The following is a 23,097-nucleotide window of genomic DNA, read 5'->3' as shown; positions in this document are numbered from 1 at the left end:
GATGTAACAAAGAACTAATCATTCCTCTATACAACTTCGGATCAACAGATGAACCAGGTTCATCTACATCCAACTTTGTGGCTGTTGCTATAGGATTATCAATTTCTTTGGAATCTTCTATTTTAAACCTTTTAAGCAACTCTTTCACATACTTTTGCTGATGGATCATAGTTCCATTTGAATTTTGTTTAATATGTAAGCCTAAAAAGAAATTAATCTCACCCATCATACTCATTTCAAATTCACTCCTCATTAGTTTAGCAAAATCTTTACTTAACTTATCGGTAGTTGCTCCAAAGATTATATCATCAACATATATCTGAACTACCAAGAGATCATTACCTTTTTTTTCAAGAATAAAGTATTGTCAATTTTACCTCTCTTGTAGTCATGCTCAAGCAAGAATTATGATAATCTTTCATACCATGCTCTTGGAGCTTGCTTGAGCCCATAAAGTGCCTTTCATGCTTGTACACATGATCAGGATATTCCTTGCTTTCAAAGCCCGGAGGTTGTTTGACAAACACTTCTTCCTTTAGATAGCCATTGAGGAAGTCAATCTTGACATCCATATGGTGATGGAGAGTGAATTCCATGTGAGGAGAAAAGGCTATAAGGAGTCTGATTACTTCCAATCTTGCAACTGGATCAAAGGTCTTATCATAGTCTATGCCCTCCTCTTGACTATATCCTTGAACCACCAATCTTGCTGTGTTCCTTGTAAATGTTCCATCTTCATCAAGTTTATTTCTGAAGACACATTTTGTGCCAATTACTGATCTGTCCTTGGGTCTTGGTACCAGATGCCAAACTTGACTTTTCTCAAATTGGTTGAGTTCATCTCACATTGCATTCACCCAGTCTGCATCCTGCAAAGGCTCAGCAACATTTTTAGGTTCAATAAGAGATAAAAAAGCAGCAAAAGCACAAAGATTCTTCAAAGAAGATCTGATTTTGATTCAGAGGTTGGATCAGTAATTATGTTCTCAATGGGATGATAACTTTGATACTTGTAGGGTTTCACAACCAGATGGTTTCCCTTAGATGTTCCTTCAATGTTTTGTTGCTGAGGAATAGGTTCATGGACAGGTTCCCTCAAGGTTTGAGGATCAGTTCCTCTTTGTTCAATCCCCCCCTTTCAAGTTGCCCTGGGTGGAAGGACTTGTTCCATCACCTGTTCCTTCCTCTGGTGCAGCTTCAGTATGGGCTATGTTTCATTTGAGTTTCTTACCAGCCCAATTGCTTCATCTTTACGTTCCTGCCTCTCTGAAAGAATGTTAGTTTCATCAAAAACCACATGTACACTTTCTTCTACACACATAGTTCTTTTATTATAAATCTTATAAGCTTTACTATGTGAAGAATATCCCAAGAATACTCCCTCATCACTTGTGGGATGAAACTTATCGAGGGAGTCTTTACCATTATTGTGCATAAAGCACTTGCATTCAAATGCCCTAAGATGGGATATATTTGGCCTTCTCCTTTTAAGTAACTCATAGGGAGTCTTCTCAACAAGAGGTCTGGTCATGCACCTATTTATGATGTAGCATGTAGTGTTCACAGCTTCTGCCCAGAAGCTATGGGGCAGTTTACTAGAAAGAAGCATAGTCCTAGCTATTTCTTCTAGTGTCCTATTCTTTCTTTCAACTACTCCATTTTGTTGTGGAGTCCTAGGAGCAGAAACATTATGATCTATCCCATTCTCATCACAAAAGTCAGCAAATTTAGTATTTTCAAATTCAGTACCATGATCAGACCTAATTGATGCAAGTTGATTACCTAGTTGTTTTTGAGTTTTTCTAACAAAAAAAAGTGAACATGTCAAATGCTTCATCTTTAGATGTTAGAAATAGTGTCCAAGTAAATCTAGAGTAATCATCAACAAGCACCATAACATATCTCTTACCACCTCTGCTCAATGTTCTCATTGGCCCACAAAGATCCATATGTACCACTTCCATCGTTCTGGTGATGCTTACCATTTTCTTTCTTTTGAAAGAGGATCTTACCTACTTCCCTCTTGCACAAGCCTCACAAACTTTATCTTCCTTCAACTTAATGTTAGGCAGTCCTATCACCAAGTCCTTGGAGACTAGTTTGTTGAGTTGACTTAGACTGGCATGTCCAAGTCTTTTGTGCCAAAAGAGGGGATCATTATCCAACACACTCAAACAAGTGAGTTCATTATCTGAGAGTGTGGACAGATCCACAATATATATGTTGTACACTCTTTTTCCCTGCAAAACTATCTTGTTAGTGATAAGATTAATCATAAAGCATTTTGTAGAGGTGAATGCAACCATGTTACCTCTATCACACAATTGTGATACACTTATTAGATTGTACTTCAGTTCATCTATCAAGTAGACATTCTCAATAGAGTGAGAGTCAGTCTTACCTACCTTGCCAACCCCAATGATCTCATCTTTCTTCCCATTTTCGAAGGAGACGTTACCTCCTTTAAGGTACTCAAGTGAAAGGAACTGGTTCTTGCTTCCTATTATATGCTTTGAGCAGCCACTATCCAAGTACCATATTTGCCTGCTCCCCTTCACTTGGACCTGCAAAAGAAAATCAGGGGTTAGTCTTAGGAACCCAAACTAGTTTGGGTCCCTTTTTATAGGCAAAAGTGTGAATCAAATTCTTCTTAGCCCAACTTGGTAGCCTATTTTTCCCTTGAACAAATTCTTTGTTCTTTTGACTTGACTTTTCTTTGCAGTGCATTCACTTTTATAGTGACTTGTTTTACCACAGTGTGTGCAAATCTTGTTCTCAGGAAGTGTAATGTACTTGCTTTTGGGATCCCACTTAGGTTCAGGATTCCTAAAGCCAAGTCCTCTCCTGTTGCTACTATGGTGTTCTTGTAGCCATGAAAGTGCATCGGAGGACCTGTTCTATTTATAAGTTTTGTCTAGCTCATGATTGACTTTGCTTAGATCCTCCTTTAGGCTTCTTAGCTGCTCATCTATTTTGTACAACTAATCTTTCATTTTTCCTACATTTTCTTCTAAAGTGATTTGTGTGTGATCAATAGTCTTTTTACCTATTCCTAATTTCAGTTTTAGATTTTCAGATCTAAGTTCTAGGACAGCTGTGTCAAGTTCATGAACCTGGTTCTTCAACAAATCATTTTCACTTTCAGTTTCACTAGCCCTAAGTCAAGGTGTTTACACTTAGCTTTTAAAACTACACACTCAATTGAAAGTTGTTCCTTTTCATTATTTACATCCTTAGATTCATCAATTAGCTCTAGGAGCAACTCAGATAACCTTTCCTTAGACAAGAATTTAATCTTGTCTTTGAGATGAGAAACACTTACCTCAGCTTCTTAGGTACTTCTTGAAGCCTTTGGTGATCATAGCCATTTCATCATCTTCCAGATCAGAACCTTCAGTGATTCTGAGAGCCAGGCTCCTTTCCTTCTTAGATACATCCATCTTCATGGTCTGTCTTATAAGTTCATAGGCAGTAAGATTTCCAATTAATTCATCCAGTGGAAGAGTGACAATATTCTTTGATTCCTGATGGCAGTGATTTTACTCTCCCAAGTGATAGGCAAAACTCTAGTCAATATCTTTTCGACCATTTCTTCTTCAGGAATAATCCCTCCAATAGATTTTAGCTCATTTGTCAGTGTACTAAACCTTTTGTACATTTCTTGAATGGTTTCTCCTTTCTTCATAGCAAAACTCTCATATTGAGAGTACAATAGAGTTCCTCTGAATCTCTTCACCTGAGGTGTTCCTTCGTGAGCCACTTGCAGTGTGTCCAAAATTTTCTTAGCAGTGGTACAACCTTGGATTCTTCTGTACTTATCTGGACCAAGTCCACAAACAAGCCATTTATTTGCTTTAGAATTCTTCTACCACTTCCTCAAGTCCTCATCAGTGCAATCAGCTCTTGTCTTTGGCACATCTACTCCTTCAGCATTTTTCTGCAAGGTAGCTAGTGGACCATCGGTGACAATGTCCCATCGCTCATAGTCCTCTCTTATAATATGATCTCTCATCCTATTTTTCCACCAAGAGTAGTACTGGCCATTAAAGATGTCACGCCCCGAACCTGGGCCTGGACGTAACACGGCACTCGGTCCCTGACTACATGTGACCGAGCGAACCAACAGGCTGGCTGAATCAACATGTGATATAATAACATACTGAATGCGGATGATAAACTAACACATGCTGATATAATGAAAGTCTGGATGATATAAATCAAAGTGCGGAAATACTAATACAATTCTGAAACATATTTGTAGCCAACATAGCTTAATATGAAAAGCCTGTGACTCTATCTAACTGTTACTCTAGTCTATGAAGCCTCTAATGAAGTACTGAAAACACTGATTGTTCTGTAAATACTGAAAGACTGTAAAGCAATGATAATGCCCCGAAAAACTGGGGATCACCAAACAGCTGGTACGAGAATCCTAGCGCTCTGAATCATCAACCTGTAAATCATTACCTGCATTGTGAGATGCAGGTCCCCGACAAAAGGGACGTCAGTACATTTGAATTGTACTGGTATGTAAAGCAACTGAAAGAAAGAATTATAAATACTGAAACTGAAACTAAGCTGATAATTGAAACGATAACTATTGAAACTGAAACTGAAGTAAGAACTGGTAACTGAACTGATAACTGATAACTGATAACTGAACTAATAACTGAAAAGATAACTGATAACTGAACTGAATAATGGAAGTAAGGATATGAATACTCCTTCCTCTGAATGGTGAACAACCTGTTTATCTGAATATTAAACTGTGGCCTCAGGCCCAATATATATATGTGCACAACTGCGGCCTCGGGCCTAAGTATACGTATACATAACTGCGACCTCAGGTCCAAAATGCATAAAGCATAAACTGCGGCCTCAGGCCCAAAGATGCATAAAGCATAAACTGCGGCCTCGGGCCCAAAGATGCATAAAGCATAAACTGCGGCCTGAGGCCCAAATACAGGTGTTCAACATTCAGGAACTGAGAATCATATTGAAATACATGATGCTGAAATACTGAATCATACTGAGTTACATGATACTTGAATAGCACTGGACTGAGCACTGAAACTTCAACTGTTTATGGCATACTGAGTAATCTATACTAAAGCTCGGGGGCATCAAACCCAAGTCTATATTGAATACGCACTGAGCTCACAACGTTCAGAATGAAAGTGGTGAACGAGTTATGAAGCTAGAGAATAGAAGCTCTGCAACTATTCAAGGGACTAGGCTTAACTATATTTCTGAGGCAATTAGTAACGTCGTTCCTTATTTATAGTAAAACCTGGTTCTTCTAGGCATTCCTTATTTTACTTTTGCAGAAATAGTAAATGCAAAAAATAAAGAACACAAGTATTGTACATGGAAAACACCCGGCTCAAAAAGTGAAAAAACCACGACCTACTACTCAGTAGGATTTTTCCCAACATTTCACTAAATTACTGAGCCAAAATAGCATTTACAAAACTATTTGTAAACCTAAGGATTACCTCTAATCCCATTGTGGCAACCGAGCTCTAATTGTTGCGACAACTACAAGTTAACTCTAACTTGAATACTCAAAGTACATAATACAATTGCTTCTAGATAAAGCTTAAAGGTACAATTTGAAAATACCTACTACAATGAAACTAGAATAAAAGACAGACACTTGGAACTGGTTCTTCTATCTGGTATTCGCACACTTGAATCACACAAGAATTGCTTGCAAAATGCCTTGCTATTTAGCTCTCAACTCACGTTTAACTTCAGCTATTGTGCATACCTGTAAAGTGAGAACATCCTGACATATATAGAGTTAGTAGAATAGGAAATAACTAGAGTTCCAATGCTATACTCTTCATTGTTGGAAGAGTTCTAGTTATCTTCAACTTCTAATCCTTCCCTTATCTTGGATAAAGTTCTCTTCAAATAAGAAGTCCTTCTCCTTATCATTTATGCAACCTTTTCGATCAGGAGATGTCAGTTATAACAACTTAAGCTTATCTCCTTCACATGCATCCCTTATGCTCGAATCTGCCTGTGTTTGTGTGCACTGTGTATGGACCTGGTTCATGCTTGAGTTCCTTCGTCAATCATCAAAACAAACTTCACTTGGGCCAACAACAGAGTTTAACAAGTAGAGTAGTGGTTATAGGGAGATTTCTATCCAAATCTTCAGAAAAATACTTTAAATTCTATTCAATATTGAAAAAGTAAAATCAATTTGAATGGACTGACAAATGTCAACAAGCTTTGAAGGATTTGAAGTCGTACTTGTCAAAAACGACCGGGTTAGCAAAACGAAGGGATGGAGAAAGATTACTTGTCTATTTAGCTGTATCAGAGGTGGCAGTAAGTGCGGTGCTGGTGCATGAAGAAAAAGGTAAGAAATATCAAATTTATTATGTTAGAAAATCCTTATTAGATGTCGAAACACGGTATCCTCATTTAAAGAAACTTGCATAAGCATTAATAATGGCTTTAAGAAAATTACGATCTTATTTTCAATGTCATCCTATTTCTATTGTAATTGCTTTCCCGTTAAGAAATATACTGCACAAGTAAGAGTTATTAGGGAGATTAGCTTAATGGGTCATAGAGCTTAGTGAATATGATATTACCTATCAGCCTAGAATTGCTATAAAATCTCAGGTGCTAGCGAATTTTGTAGCAGATTTCAGCTCGAACCTACTTCTTGAAGCCGAAAAAGAGGTACGAGTATTTACCGGGTCTAATCTACGGACTTGGACAATATATACAGATGGGTTCTCCAATATAAAAGGAGCAGGTTTGGGTATTATTTTAATTTCACCTTCGGGAGAGATTATAAGAAAAACAATAAAGTGTTATCTAATTACTAATAATGAGGCAGAGTATGAAGTTGTAATTGCAGGTTTGGAACTCGCAAGAGAACTAGGGATTGAAAAAGCCGAAATCAAAAGTGACTCACAACTGGTAGTAAATCAAATTAAAGGGAATTACGTGGCAAGAGAGACGCGAAAGCAACAATACTTGGAAAAGGTACGAGAGTTACTAAGGCAATTCCATAATTGAAAAGTTGTCCAAATACCTAGCGAAGAAAACGTAGAAACTGATGCGTTAAAAAATCTGGGGTCCATGTCTGATTTGTCAAACAGAGAAAATAGGATTGTGGTGCATTTGTTAATTCCTTCCTTGATCAAACTGAAAATGAGGTAAATTTCAATAATTTAACTTGGGTTGGAGAAACGAATTTATGAAGTATTTGCAGTATGAAATTTTACCTAAGGATAAGAAGAAATCCCAATAGCTGAGAATGAAAGCTGCTCAATATTTCCTAATAGAAGGTAATTTGTATCGCAAAATATTTTGGGGGGGGGGGATCCCTAGCATGGTGCCTTGGACCATCATAAACTGAATATGTGATGCGAGAAGTGCATGAAGGACATTGTGATAATTATGCCGGAGATGTCACGAACTAAATCCATCAAAGGTCGTGATGGTGTCGACGTTCCCTTTTCCTCGCGAAATCGGGTTTACGACATTTGGGAAGACAACTCCATTCCCGTTTGGGAATTGGGTTTTTGGATCTGAAGAGTCGCCACCTAATGATTAAGTGCATTAGGACACTAAGGGTTTTGAATTGGAAAACCAGAGTTCGGGTAAGGGCTAGAAATTATCTTGAGGGGAAGGTGTTAGGCACCCCTCAAGATCCACTAGTGTGGTTCCCGGCCATGCTATGTTGTGACTTGAAATGCAGACAAATAATTCTATACACAAAGGTTGCAAATAGCTACGTGACAAGCATATGGAAATTAGGATCTAAGTGGTCTCACACTTTGTTTAAGAAAACGTCCAAGTACAGAAATTTAAATAAAATAAATGAAAATTTAGAAGACAAGAATAGTGCAGTAAATTAAAAAAAGAGTTTTGGGTGGCTGAAACAAAGACAAGATTTTATAATAACAAAGTTACACAAAGGAAGGGGTCCTAGGTTGGTAAAACACATGGATCATCCACACAACACTGGTAGCCAATCGTACGCATGGTGTTATCGTGTGATCATCATCTCTATGTCTACCCTTCCCACCCCGTTAAGGTATTAAGCGCGGAATGGTATCGTCACCTACTGCATGCTATTACCCGTCCCATCTATCAGTCCCGGAGGCATTTGAGACTACTAATCCTAAAAGGGGAGGGAGTTAGGCTTTTCAGAGTTTAAAAGGTTAAAAAGCTAGGGCGACAATCAAAACAAACAATTAAAGGGGAACTGGTAGCAATTAAGGGCTCAAATAGGCCTCCTCATTTAACAAAATGCAACTTATTTAGCACGACTGACAAATACTGGTTAGGTCTTTAATTAAAATTAACATAGGAAAAGTTGATTTACCACATATTTCCCAGATAGGGAGTCCAAATTAGTCCTGCTTAGATGTAGTTGTCGAAAACTGACTGTTGGTTAATTACTTAACTATTTGCATGTGTGTTAAATGGGACCTATAGGCATGATATCTATTAATTCAGGAACGGAGGAATAAACTGATTGCAAAAAGAATTGTTGGTTGTAAGCTCTGCGAGTGTTTAAAATTACCACTGATTTTAGACTTAAGAGCGAGTGAGCGATTCAGATTTAGTTGATAGCTCCTATGGGTATGCTTTCTAGGTGCTACTGATTCTACCGCTGTTTATTGTCATGCAGAGATCCTATAGGCAGGTCATCTATATGATATGCAGAATTTCAGCAACGATTTATGGGCATGGTATCTGTCACGACCCCAAACCCGGTCGTGATGGCGCCCAACAATATTGCTAGGCAAGCCAAACCACAATCGTTCCCAAATTAACCGTAAACCTCAAAACTGGCAATCTAAAGAGATTATAATAGTTTTAGAATAATAATCCAATATTTATAATAGAATAATACTGAGAAAAATACGAAGTCTGATAAAATGCTCCCAAAGACCTGGGGTCACGAGTCTAGAGCCTCTAAAACAATCTGAATAACAATATCTGAACAAAAATACTCAAGTCTGGAAATGTATATATAAATAAAACTGAAATAGGAAGAGTAGTCAGGTCTTGCGAATGTCAAGCAGCTACCTCAACAACTCTGAATAGCTCTGGAAAACAAGGACTGCTCAGCTAAGCCTCCGGTGTACCTGAATCTGCACACAAGGTGCTGGGAGTAGGGGTGAGTACTACCGACAGTGAGTAATAAGCATATAAAATATCTGAAGATAAGAAATCCACGAAATGCCACAAAGCAAAGCTAAAACTAACAGTCCAACACCTAACTACGAACTAACAGCAGAACAACTTCAAATATATCAGTCAAGTATAATGTAAAGATGCAATGCAATGCACATGACCGCTACGACGCGTAGCCCGATCCATTTAACGTCGACGGCGCTCACTGGGGGTGTGTACAGACTCCGGAGGGGCTCCTTCAGCGCAAGCGCAATATAATCATATCATTCGCTGCGGCGTGCAGCCCGATCCATACTCAGTCCACAATATGCATATGAGTCACGTAACTGATTCAATTAATTTCCCAATTTCCAATTTATTAAGGAGAATATACTTTAGATATATAACTTCAGGAAAAGTGACTTAGCGTTTCATAACAGTGATTAAAAATAGGACTGAGATCAATGATTATACAAAGCATGCTATCACAATGACAATCATCCTCTAAGGATGCTACAATTCGGCACAAGGCCCCAAACACGGCAATAAGCCCAGATATATTCAATACAGGGTGCGTATCAGTCGCCAATATAGAAATATTCTTGTTCGGGATGGACTAAGTCTCAATCCCCAGTCATAACTAATCCCGCACCTGCCATGGGGTGCGAGTCACGCCCTACAATAGCGTCACAATGTGATAAGCCGGGGTTTCAAACCCTCAGGCCATCATATACACCAACTACTGACCTCTAACCGGCCGTAGAATGGTCCGCAATGCCTTTTCCTTTCGTATCGACTTCCTCGCGCGTCGAATCTAGTCAAAATCACAACGAATACATAAATATGGGTTAAAGAAACATAACCTAATAAAAAATACTCGAAAAGTACTAAAATTCACGAAGTTGGTTAAACCCGAGCCCCGGGCCCACTTCTCAAAAAATTCTGAAAATCACACCAACAGATTCCTCGTCTCGCCACGAGTCCGTGCATATAAAGTTTACCAAAATCGGAGCTCGTTTGACCCTCCAAATTCCATTTTTACATTACAGCTTTCCAAGCCCTAGCTTGACCCGTTTTTGATGAATTTTCTACGATTTACATGTAATTTCTACCACAAATTCGAATATTTAGGCCAAGGAACTTACCTCCAAGTGATTCTCAGTCAAAACCCTCGAATTTCCTTGTTTAAAGCTCTTAAGAACGTCAACAATGGAGGAAAAATATGAAAGGGTCGCGGATGAAATATTATTTTAAAACCCTTCTGTTGCCCAGCAATTTTCGCTTCTGCGGTCCCGCTTTCGCTTATGCGGGACCGCTTCTGCGGCCACGTTTCCGCTTAAGCGGTTTTCACTTAGAAGCCCGGACTTCGCTTATGCGACGCGAAGTCCGCTTCTGCAGTTCCTCCAAAGACCGCTTCTGCGGCACCTTGTCCGCTTATGGGGACCTGCTGGTGCGAGCCACCTTCCGCTTCTGCGGAATTTTCCTAGCCGGCCAACGACCGCTTCTGCGACCAAGTACCCGCTTCTGCGGTCCATTTCCGCAGAAGCGGAAACACCCAGCAAAATCTGACCTGCAATTACACCTCAAAACTCTCGTTTAACCACCCGAATTCACCCCGAGGCCCTCGGGACCTCAACCAAATGCACAGATATGTCCTATTACTTCATTCAAACTTGCTCGTAACATAAAAACACTATCATAAACACCAAAATCATCGAATTACCACGGATTCAAGCCTAAGTTAAACTAAAACTTCCGAAACTTGCATTTGATCTAAAACCCGACCTAAACACCTCCGAATGATCTGAAACTTTGCACGCATATCCAAAATCACCTATCGGAGCTACTGCAACTCTCGAAATTCCATTCCGACCCTCGGATCAAAATCTCACCTACCATCTGGAATTCGCCAAAATCCAACCTTAGTCAATTCAAGCCTAATTCTACACCGGAACTCCAAATTCAATTCCGATTGCGCTCCTAAGTCACAAATCATCTCCCGAAACTAGTCGAATCATCGGAAATCCATTCCGAGCCTTCTAACTCATAAGTCAACATTCGGTTGACTTTTCCAAACTAACCTTCTCATAAAGAGACTTATTGTCTCATTTCCATCCGAACTCTATCCGAATTACTTCAAATTCTCCAAACACATATAATGAAACATATAGAAGCATAAAACGGGGAAAACGGGGCGGTAATTCCCGTAACGACGGGTCGGGTCGTTACAGTATCTATGTGGGATGCAGAGGTTTGAAAGTAGTAACTCCTAAAGCATGGCATCTATATAAGATGTTAAATTTTGAAAGTAAGTATCCTATAATCATGATTTCTATGTGAGATGCAGAATTAGAAAGTGAACACCCTAAAACATGATTTCTATGTGAGATGCAAAATTTGAAAGTAAATATCCTATAAACATGATTTCTATGTGAGATGCAGAATTAGAAAGTAAATACCCTAAAACATGATTTCTATGTGAGATGCAGAATTAGAAAGTAAATATCCTATAAACATGATTTCTAACCTTTGGCATGCATACAATCCCATCCCTTTTCACTATACACCCCAGTAGTTATTACAAAATTTATTACAGACCAAATGAATCAGAGGAAATAATAAAATTACATCAGTGATTACATCTACATCTAATCAGCCTAATCCAAACTCAGAGTCTAATAATATGAGATAAACCAACTTCTAGGATCGGATTTTTCAAAGCCTTTCTCTTATTTGGGATGTGTCAAAGTTCCAAGGAACTTCAAGAGTTCCAGGCAATGCTTACACCCCAAATATCATTGCAGAATCAGATTATAGTGCAGTGTGGAAAGGCCAGCCCTCAAATGTCCAAGGTCAGAGGGAACTCAAGATCCCAAGGCAAGGCTTATAAGAGGGGGGCAGAACTTAGAGACTAGGAGTAAGTGTAAGTGCAATGAAAAGGAATTAGGGGGAGCTAGGGCAGGCTGAAGGTCATGCCTAGCAACTGGGATGCTGGCACACCCCTGACTAGCCTGTCAGCCTTAGAATTGGGGAGTTAAGACCTTATTGAAGGCCAGGTTTAGCCCTGAACAGAAATTGAGATGCTGCCAGGCCATACCTTAACTCAGCACATATAGGGGAATGGGGGGTATGGGAGCAATTGTTATACTAGCAGCAAGAAACAAAGAAAGAACATGCAAAACATATAGATACTTTAAAATTAACTTTGCAGAGAGTTGAAGGCAGGCATGGATACAGGGATTGTAAATAAACACATTAGAGAGATGCTGAAATTAATCTTAGAGCATACCATTTCAAAGAAGCAAGTAAGGAGAAACAATAGACTTATGAGAGCCAAAGTGCAGTCAAGAAGCAAGAGTATAGGTTTAGAAGAGAGTTGTGATTTCTGTATGCTTAATCTCGTGTGTGTGTTATTTAGAATTGTGTCATGTATTTATAGTGCAGAAAGAAGCAGAAATAGGTAAGAAAATAGTTTGAAAGTCAATTACACAAGGTTTCCCTTTAATTAAGGGATTCTGATTTCAAACGGCAAGGTAAATAAGGAAAGGGGTTAATTAAACACTTTTCAAAGTAATGCAAGAAGGGTAAATACATAATAGTTATTTAAGGAAAGGGTTTTGACAGTACACGGTCATGCAAATTAAGAAAAGGAAATCAATTGACAGCCAATCAATCAAGAGTCGAAAATTTTGTATGAATGAACCAAGTCAGAAAAAGGTAAAGAGAGGCTTTACTTAAGAAGAATCAGTAGTAATCAATTAACCCCCAAAAAGGATTCTAATTTGAACACAAGTTGGAAAACCTTTCGAAGAAATTTTTTAACACACATATAAAAGGGATTGTCATGCTAATCAGAAGAGTCTTAGTGTAGAAGAATTCATACACAAAAGGATTCAAACTCAGTACATGGATTCCAAAGTGAGTTTGAGAGAGTCCAGGGCTCAAATAGAACCCTAGTCCAAACACACAAAACCAAACTCGCCAAAAACCCCAAATCCTAGGGTTTTCGACTTGAATCAAATGCAAAGAAGAGAAAACAAGCAGATATAGTAGAATGTTCAATGCAAACAGAGTAAGGGAATTAATTCGAAACACAATGAGAGTAGAAGAAACAGTAGAGGAAAATATGCTTAAGCAGGCATAGTAAGAACACTTAATGAACATGGTAGGGAAATACAATAGGTGAAGCATAATCAAGTCATAGTGGAAGGCTAGTAGCAGAACATAGCGTGTGAAAACATAACATAGAAACATAGTATAGAACCACGGTAGAAGGAAGAACAAAATATGGCAAACATAGTTAAAAAAAGGAAACATAAGAACATAGCAGAGACAAACATACACAAGAAAGGGAGAAGAAAAGTCGTAAAAACATTTAAGCGTTTTTCAGAAACCCTAAGAAAGAAGTGACTTTGAAAGAAAAAATTTTAAAGAAAAGTTGGGGAAACCTCTTAAAGTATAGCATGAATACACACAGATCTGAAGAGAATCGGAGAAAAACCTCGACAACTAGGGTTTCAGATGAACCCTAGAATGAGAAAGGCTTCAAAAATATCCGATCTAAGTCGGATAAGATCGGGAACAGGCTCAGGAGGCCAAGATGTGCCGGAGCTAGGATGGAGATGGCCAGAAACCTCAAGTCGCCGGAGGTCTGGGTGGAGACCTTTGAGGTCTAGCCTCAAACCTTCGAATACCAAGAACACAGGAGCGATAGGAGGTGAGTATGAGGGTTTCATGGCCTGAGAAGCCATGGAAACCGGCGAGAATTGCAGGGATTAGGGTTAGCTTGGGTGGCGACGACTAGGGTTTGCAGAGAGAATGGGAAAGGAAGGGGATTCAAGGGCGGCGGGTTAGGAGAAATGAATTAGGGTTTGGGGGGGGGGGTGTTTGGTAAATTAAAAAGGAATGGGTGTGTTTGGGCCGTTGATCTTTTAGATCAACGGCTGTGATTTAAAAGGGGGGTCCGGTCGGGTAATTTAATTGGGTCAGGGGTTGGGTTGATTTTAGGAATTGGGCCGGCTGAAATTGGGTTTAAATTGGGGGCTGTAATGTGGCTATAATTGAAATGCAGATGGGCTATATATTAAATAGCCAATTTCCCCTTTTTAATTTAATTAAAATAGTTGGAATAATTTTAAAAACAAATTAAAAGCACTGAATTAATTAATAATATATAAATGTTAATCTAAAAATACTGGGAGCAATTTTATAATTGTAAAATGCTATTAATCGCAATATAGGCTATAATTGCAATTTTATGCAATTTTAGCTTAGAAATATCAAATAAATTTATAAAAAATATGCAAAAATAACCTTAATTATATCTTAGTGTAAATATGAGAATGAAATAAATTATTCACCAAAAATGCTAGTTTGGAAATAATTATCGAATTTTGTAGTGTAAAAATAGACAATAAATTGATCTAAAAATCTTTAAAATTAAAGGAAAAATACCAAACTTTTGGGCAAACATATACATGCTATTTGAGAAAATTTTGAGTGTAAAAAAATAGGTAGGGAAAAATTGGGTATCAACAGATGGCGCCTAACACCGCTGTCAGGCAAGCCAACAATAAGTGATTAACTTAATTACTCATTTTTATATTCTTGAAATCATAATTTACTTCAATTAATTAGTAAGTGGTAGAATTTATAGAGTAATGATAATATTTTCCCAACTACAATACTCCATAACCCATAATCATCCCCAAAACCCGGTGTCAGAAGTGCATGAGCATCAACTAGGAAACATAGTAAAATACAACATCTGTCTGGAATACAATTAGACAGGAGAGTGAAAATAACTTTGATGGAGACTTTGTGTGTTGCGGGCTCTTAACATGGGATGCAGCTCACCTAAGTCCCCGCAATAACCGTGCCTCTGCGCCCACAAGACCACTAGACGTATATGTACCTGCACAAAATGTGCAACAAGTGTAGTATGAGTACATAAATCTACGCGTACCCAGTAAGTATCTAGTCTAACCTTGAAGAAGTTGTGATGAGGGGTCGACTTTGATACTTACTATGGGCTAACAATAAAATACCGATATTATAATTAAGCATGGATTGTAATAAACAGCTGAAAAATCAATAACAAGAAGTAAGTAAATAATTCTTTTATTGGTAGGAAATTTTTAATTTTATTTTTTGTCATTTAACAATTTATATCTCAAGCCAATGAAGCAATATCAATTATTATTAGTTCCAAAGATTTATCATGCGCAACTCATGCCGAGGTCGTACGGCCCGTTCCAACATAAAATATTTAAATTATGCACTACCGAGGGTGGAACGGCACGAACCATAGACGCATCTATTAACCTATCGAGGCGAACGGCCCGCTCCCATGAGAGTATCGGAAATTTACCCCGCTTGCGGAATCTGCTTGCGACGCGGTTGAACATAGATTTCTCAAGTTATTATAATATTCCTCAATTCTTTTAAAAAAAATACGAAATTCAAATGAAAACTTTTAAATCTCGAAATCCTCAATCTCAACTCTTTTCAAGGCAATTAATAAGCATAATTAAATAATGGTATCAACAAAGCATGGTGTAAACCTAAAACTACCCGGATATAAGCGTAATTAGTAGCTACGTACAGACTCTCGTCACCTCTTGCGTACGTAGCCCCCACAAATAGGAGCACATATTAAATCAATTTGGCTATGGGGTTCATTCCCTCTTACAAGTTTAGAAAAGAGACTTAGTTCGCTCCGAAGTTCCACATCCGGCTCCAACGCCACCCTAACACCTCAAACCAATGCTTGACGGTCCAAAACTACGCAACCAATGTGCAAACCAATCAAAACGTGTTTTAATACCCATAATTAATCAGTTTAAACAATTTCCAACTCCGCTCGAGAAGTCGATAAAATCAACTCTCGAGCCCACGTATCCGGATTCCGAAAATTTTCGAAGATAACCATTACCCATAACATTAGGAGTTCAAATATATGATTTATTTTCAATTCTATGTCCGATTTCGTGGTCAAAATCCAAAAATACAAACTTCTAGGTTTTCTACCAAAAATCCCGATTTCTACAAATTTCCATGCTTAAATCCGTATATAAATCATGTATTTAACTCACAATGTGAAGAAAGCACTTACCCCATTATAGTTGATGAAGATGGCACTCCAAAAGTGCTCCAAAATCGGCTACAATGGATGAAATAAAGTGAAGTTTGGCCAAATGAGCCAAACCCTCGTTTTAAAGAAGCACATTGCCCAGCCCGACCTTCACACTTGCGGCTCTACACCTGTGGAAAATCCATCGCAGGTGAGGCTTTAACTCAACCCACCAGCCTCCGCTTTTGCGGTCCAAATAGCGCTTCTGCGCTTTCGCTTCTACGATCTCCCCTCCGCATCTGCTGCTTCGCAAGGCAGACATTCCCTCGCACATGCACTCTTGCCCAGCTCGCCAAGAACCGCTTCTTCGACCCTCCTTTTGCGGCTCCGCACCTGCGGCCAAAACCTCACAGGTGCGGTTACACCAGATGACAGCAAGTCCAGCATTCCTCCAAGCCCAAACTCGATCCGTTTACCATCCGGAATCCACTCGAGGACCTCGGCACCTCAACCAGTTATACCAACACATCCCAAAACACATTACGAACTTAGTCGAGCCTTTAGATCATATCAAACAATGTCAAAACCATGAATCGCACCCCAATTCGAGCTTAATGAACTTTAGAACTTCAAACTTCTACATTCGATGCCGAAGCCTATCAAATCATGTCCGATTGACTTCAAATTTTTCACGCAAGTCACATTTGACATTACAGGCCTACTCCAACTTCCAGAATCGGAATCCAACCCCGATATCAAAAAGTCCACTCCCGGTCAAACTTCCCAAAAACCTTCAAATTTCCAACTTTCGCCAAATGACCTCGAAATGACCTACGGACCTCCAAATCCATATCCGGACATACTCCCAAGACCAGAATCACCATACAGAGGTATTCCCAGACTCGGAATCCCAAACGGACATCGATAACATTGAAATGCACTTTAACCCATATTTATGAAATCCTTCAATAATGCCAACTTTCTACAATAGACGCCGAAACGTACCTGGATCATCCAAAACATTAGTCAATTCCTCCAACTTTAGCTTCCAAAATTAGAATTTTCTTTCCAAATCCACTCCAAACTTCCCCAATTAAATTCCGACCACCCGTACAAGTCATAATACCTGAAGTGAAGCTACTCAAGGCCTCAAACCATTGAACGACGCGCTTGGGCTCAAAACGAGCGGTCGGGTCGTTACATTCTCTCCCACTTAAACATACGTTCGTCCTCGAACGTACTAAGTACTGCTCCAGAGTTTCACAAAATTACTGTTTAACACCTTGTGCACCTACCCGTGCCACCACAACCCAATTGAGCACATTGGCTCGAGCCAGTCTGAAGATCCTTATTTTTATTTAGTCAAATAAGCCTTAGAGCCAAATTCCAACATCCAAAATTCTCCACCAGGTTTGTTTCCAGCATAAGAACACCGTATCAATCACTACACATTTTACCAAACATGACTGTATACCTTTACTGAATTCACACCATGCATCGCGTAATTCATATGCCCAAGGCAATCTTCCCCAAGCACAACAACTTAATTTTCCACTGACCCGAAGCCCGTAGTATACCTCATAAGAAATATAAGCCTTGTTCCAACTCTTGAAATACCTCCACGACGGAAGAGATATGTAGAAACTCATAACCACCCGCCAAATCACAAATTAGGGAGTCTCTCCTCCTGACAAAACTATTACCTCCTTCTGAGCTGAATAACGTTATTTGTTCTTCAATATGCCTTATATAAATCCGATCGCACTGATCATAGGTTCAATAATCTCGTCTCACCAAGTACAAGTCGTTCTGGAAATAAGCCACCACAAACACTATCTAAGATCTCATATGACGCCATCAATGCGCCAACAAGCCACAACTTGAATATGACACATAAGGAAGAACAAGCTATGGAAAAGAACTATCCAACCCACGTAACGACTAACACAACCGAAAAGATGTTATGAACCTTCCTCAGAAAAATGAGAAACAAGACACACAAGAATAGATATGAGGAATTATACTCTATATCACACTATTGCGGTGTGCAACCCGATCCACACATGATACCGTTGCGGCGTGCAACCCGATAGAACCATGTTACCTGTGGCGGCGTGCCACACAATCCAAACAACATACCCGTGGTGGCGTGCCACACGATCCACACATAATAATCTATAAGGAAATACTTACCGTGATGGAGTGCTCATACCTGCGAAATACCTGAATGTCGACCAAAAGCACGCCATGTGCATAGTACCATCTCTGGGGAGACAGATAGCACCCTACGCTATGATAAGTGGGGATTTTGACTACTTATTAGCGCCTTTTAGCTTTCGTTTTAGTCCAAAAGTGTTTAATTGTATTCCCAAAAACTAATAAAATATGCTCAATTTCAGGAGTATTTGAAAATGATCCACTAAGATGAAATCCAACTCAAGAAGGAGTGATCTGAGCTCAAGTACAAAATCAGGCACAAAAGCTCAAGTGCGGACCGCAGATTGTTAAGGCATTCATGTCAGAGGACTAGTGCAATGTGCGGACCGCACAATTATTAAGCGGCCACAGAAGCTACGCAAGAGCTAAATTTCAGAGAATATCATTTCAAGCTCAAAGGAAATGCGAATCGCATAATTATTGTGCAGCCACAGAAGTCAGCTATGCGGCCGCACTCAGAAATATGCGGTCCACAGAAGAGCCCTACGCGGTCGCACGAAGAATTGTACGGACCACAGAATCTGAGAGATGCGGCCGCATTCCAGAATTGTGAGGCTACAGATTCAACTCCTATCAAGACTGAAGCAAAGTGCGGACCGCACATGGAATTGTGCGGCTGCAGAACCTCCGAAAGGGCATTTTTGTCTGAAAATTCCAGCTTTGTATAAATAGAATAGTTTCACGAAATTAGGTCAAGTTTTGAATATTAAAAGTGTTGTAGCTGTTTTTCCTTGCTTCTTTAGGCAACTTTAGTTTATTTTGGTGATAACATTGGATTTTTATATTTTAATGTTTCAATATGAGTTTAATTATCATTTCTTCTTCTATTTCTTCTAATCTAAGCATGAGTAGCTAAATTCTCACTAGGGTTTGTGAGCATGTGATTTTTGTCTTATTCAAAATACTCCTATAAAATCAAAGAAATAGATTTTTTTTCCAATTACTTGCCATTTTATACGATTTTATTAATTATTTGCAATTTTTGTGCACGTTTAATTTTTATGAAAAAAAATCATCATGAAAATGCCCCAACAATGTCAAAAACACCATGTATTGCATTTAGATTTTTTGTTTTTATATTTTTTAGGATTAATTAGCTAATTAATTGCTTTATTAGAATGAAAATCACAAAAATTGGCTCATTTTTACATTTTTAGCTTTTAATTTTAGATTAGTAATTTTTCTCTTTTAATTTAGGATCAATTAATTGTCATAAATATTATAATTGGATAATATGCTTAATTTTACAATTTAGATTAATTTAGAAATTTGATTTAGGATTTTTAATTAAAGAAAGAAAAAAAAAGAAAAAAAAAAGAAAAAGGGAAATAAGGGAGGAAATTGGGAAAAAGGGTTTAATTTGTTTTGAATTTGGGCCAAATGCCATGCCATATCCGTCCCTAACCCAAGCCCAAAATTCAGGGAACCCGGTCCAGCCCCAGCTCCAAAAATACAATGCCGTATTACCCCTTTTTTGATCCCAGCCGTTGATTACTTTAGATCTAACGGCTTGGAACTGATTAGCCCCTTACTATAATAGTGTCTGAAACACCCCCCCCCCTAACGCCAAAGACCCCCCTCACTTCGTCTCTCTCAACTCTCTCTTACCCCTCTAAACCACCGCCTCTGGCGGCCACCGGAAATCGCCCCACGGCAGCGGCGATACTCCAAACCACCCCAAAATTCAGCCCTACAATCCCCAGCCTCCCCTCATCACTATCCTACCACCAATTGCCCCAAAATCTTCACCTATTTGTTTTAATTTCAAATCTGAGATTCCAAAAGAATTGAAAACCATAATCCGTTCCTCTTTCTGAGTTTTAATGGTTTCAAGGCTCGATTTGAGCCAAAATTTATGCCAATCGATTGTTCTCAGCAAGAACAATCTTAGCGTCATTTTTGGCTCATTTCAAAGCTCACCGGATTCCGGCTAAGTCAACACTGACCGGCCAAGCTTCGTCAAGCAACGTCGTTCGTTGATTCGCCTTGTTTGTCCAAACATTTCCGGCCAAATCAGTATATGTTCCTTCCCTCTCTTTTTGTTTCTTTTTCTGTTTTTCTTTATGTTCTTTTATCTCTAGTTAGTTTGTTTATTTTGATTAATTCAATTTAAAAATAGGTTACTTAAGTTAATTGCACGATTTGGGATTAATATTTTTGTTTGATTTTCTGTCCTGGCCGGATTTAATTAGTGTGTTCAATAGCATAAATTATCACTTAACTTGTTAAAGTGTTTGGTTGATTAATATTTGTTTCTGTCAATATGTTTGTTCGGAATTGAAACTTGAGGGGGGGGGGGGTTTCTAAAGGAACATGGAAACTTAGAGTATTTAGAATCAGAAATTAAGGTAGTTATTTGTATTAAGCAGAACTTAAAGGGACCAATTGGGAAGTTGAAAATATAGGAACTTCAGATAAAATATCAGAAGCTTCTAGAAGGGACTAAAGGTTTTCTTTAAAATCAGAATTTAGGTCAAAATAGGGACCAAAAGAGGAAATTTTCAGAAGTAAAAGGATTTAAAAAGTTGAGTAAATATCTGGATAGGATAGTCTTAACAGCTGTACCAAGACTGTCAAAAGATGTTGTACCCTCTGATCCTTAGGAAATTTAGGTTATGCCATTTAGATGCTATATTAGGATACCCTATAAAAAGAAAAGACTCCCTCATTCTGAAGACAGATTGGAGGACCCTAAAAAATACTCTAAAGGTTTAGCTACGGTTTCATTAGGAGCTGATTTCTTCTTTTAGCAAAAAAAAGTTTAAAGAATTTCTCTGGGATTTTCTGATTCTCATAAGTCGAAAAATGGTTTGAATGTGAAGATTTCTTTCTGGGATTTACTGCTGAAAGCTGCTGTTGAGTTCTATTTTCCAGTTGTAATTTTATTTGGGTAGTAAAGCTCTATCTTTCACGTGTTTTCTAAAGGATTCGGTTGGGATTTTCCACTGTTTTTTGTTGGCTCTGCTCCAATTAGTAGCTGAATATCAATTCGAAGCTTGTTTCTGGTCTCTATTTGGTTGCATTTTTTTAAATAGTTTTACCACTGCTGTCCAGGTATTCATCACCCTTCTGTTTATGTGTTCATCACTAGAATCATATGAGAACATGTTCATTTTAGAATTGATATTAGTGTGAATCTGTTTTCAGCCATGTCTAAATGTGATTTTGTCTTCCATTACTAATTTGTATACTATGATTGCTTAGTCTGAACCTGATAAAAATGCAATGACATGTAGTAATGTGGGACAAGAGGAAGCTATTATTGTCTTGTGTGTTGGTAGCTTACATGCCTAACCATTATTTGAGCAGGTTGTAATTGTGAAGTCAAAGGAAAATTGAACTCCCTGATGTATGCAAGCTTGAATGAAAAGATGACCCTTTTGTGCTTATAGCTCTATGTTGTTATAGATAAACTAATTGCAGCACAATCCTTTATTCCTATTTTTGATTCCAGTAAAGATTGTAATCATGAATTTTAGTGTTAAATTCTGGGCTTCCATTAGTTTGGAAACCCAGGTTGTAAGTTTGAGAATGTAGATTGTTTACAATTAGATTCTTTGATAAATATGAGGAACTGCACAACATTAAAGACCCATTCTAGTCATAATATTCATGCCATATGATTACTCTAATTACATGATTTGATTATTTTGTGCTTTGAATGGGAGTAGAATTTACAGTAATGATTTTCTTCTGCTTGTCATTGAACTTCAAGACACGCCTGCTTTTGTTAAAAATGAGAAACAAACTCAGTAAGTCCCAGAATAGAAGCAATTATATGCGCCTATGTGTGGATGGACACAGGCTTGACTTTGTTTGTCCAGTCATTGTGGCCCAACCAGATTCCAATCATTGTGGCCCAACCAGTCACATGAAGATTGGGCTTTTACCATTTGAGCCCAATTTTCCCTCATTCATTTCTTTATGGCTAATAGGATCACCACGTGGCTGTTTACATTTAGGTATTACAATTAGTTTCTCACTCACCTTTTAATAATTTTATCTTGGTGAAGTTAAGTGATTCCATTCCCCACCCTTGTTCAGTTTCAAAATACCTAATACGCTTGAAATCATCTGCTACCTACTCAATAGTTTTGAATACCCAAAAATTGGAATTGCTTCGATGATCTAACAAACAAGTCTGTATACCTTACTTGATATTCATATCTGGGCGACAATTTATGTCCCTACGTTCAGAGCCCCAATAATATCAAACCTCAAGGAAAATAGTTAATTCATATGAACACCCGTAGTTTGCTTTAGGCACGTAATTAAATCATCACGACTATGGGTACGGTTCCCATGGTGTAGTTGTGATACCTAACTTCAATTTAGTTTTTTTAAATATGAACATCCGTAGTTTGCTTTAATTGAGTACAAATCAAATCGAGGCGTGCCATTCACAAATGAATTCCCTAATATATGGCCCTCACATTAATATTATAACTAGTGTAGAAAACACTTTGAACATTCGTAGTTTGCTTTAGGTGCGTTTATAATAAAATTATCATAGCTACGGGTACGATTTCCGTGACGTAGTTGTGATACCTAATTTCCAAATCCGGTGGTACATTTATGTGACTGGACCACAACTTCTAATAACTTTAATAAATTAAACACGTTGTAGATCGTGGGTATGGTTCCCGTGACATGAT

This window comes from Nicotiana attenuata, chromosome 1 (assembly GCF_001879085.1).
Source record: "Nicotiana attenuata strain UT chromosome 1, NIATTr2, whole genome shotgun sequence".
Lineage (NCBI taxonomy): Eukaryota > Viridiplantae > Streptophyta > Magnoliopsida > Solanales > Solanaceae > Nicotiana > Nicotiana attenuata.
The sequence above is the reverse complement of the archived record's forward strand: the minus strand, read 5'-3'. Positions refer to the sequence as shown.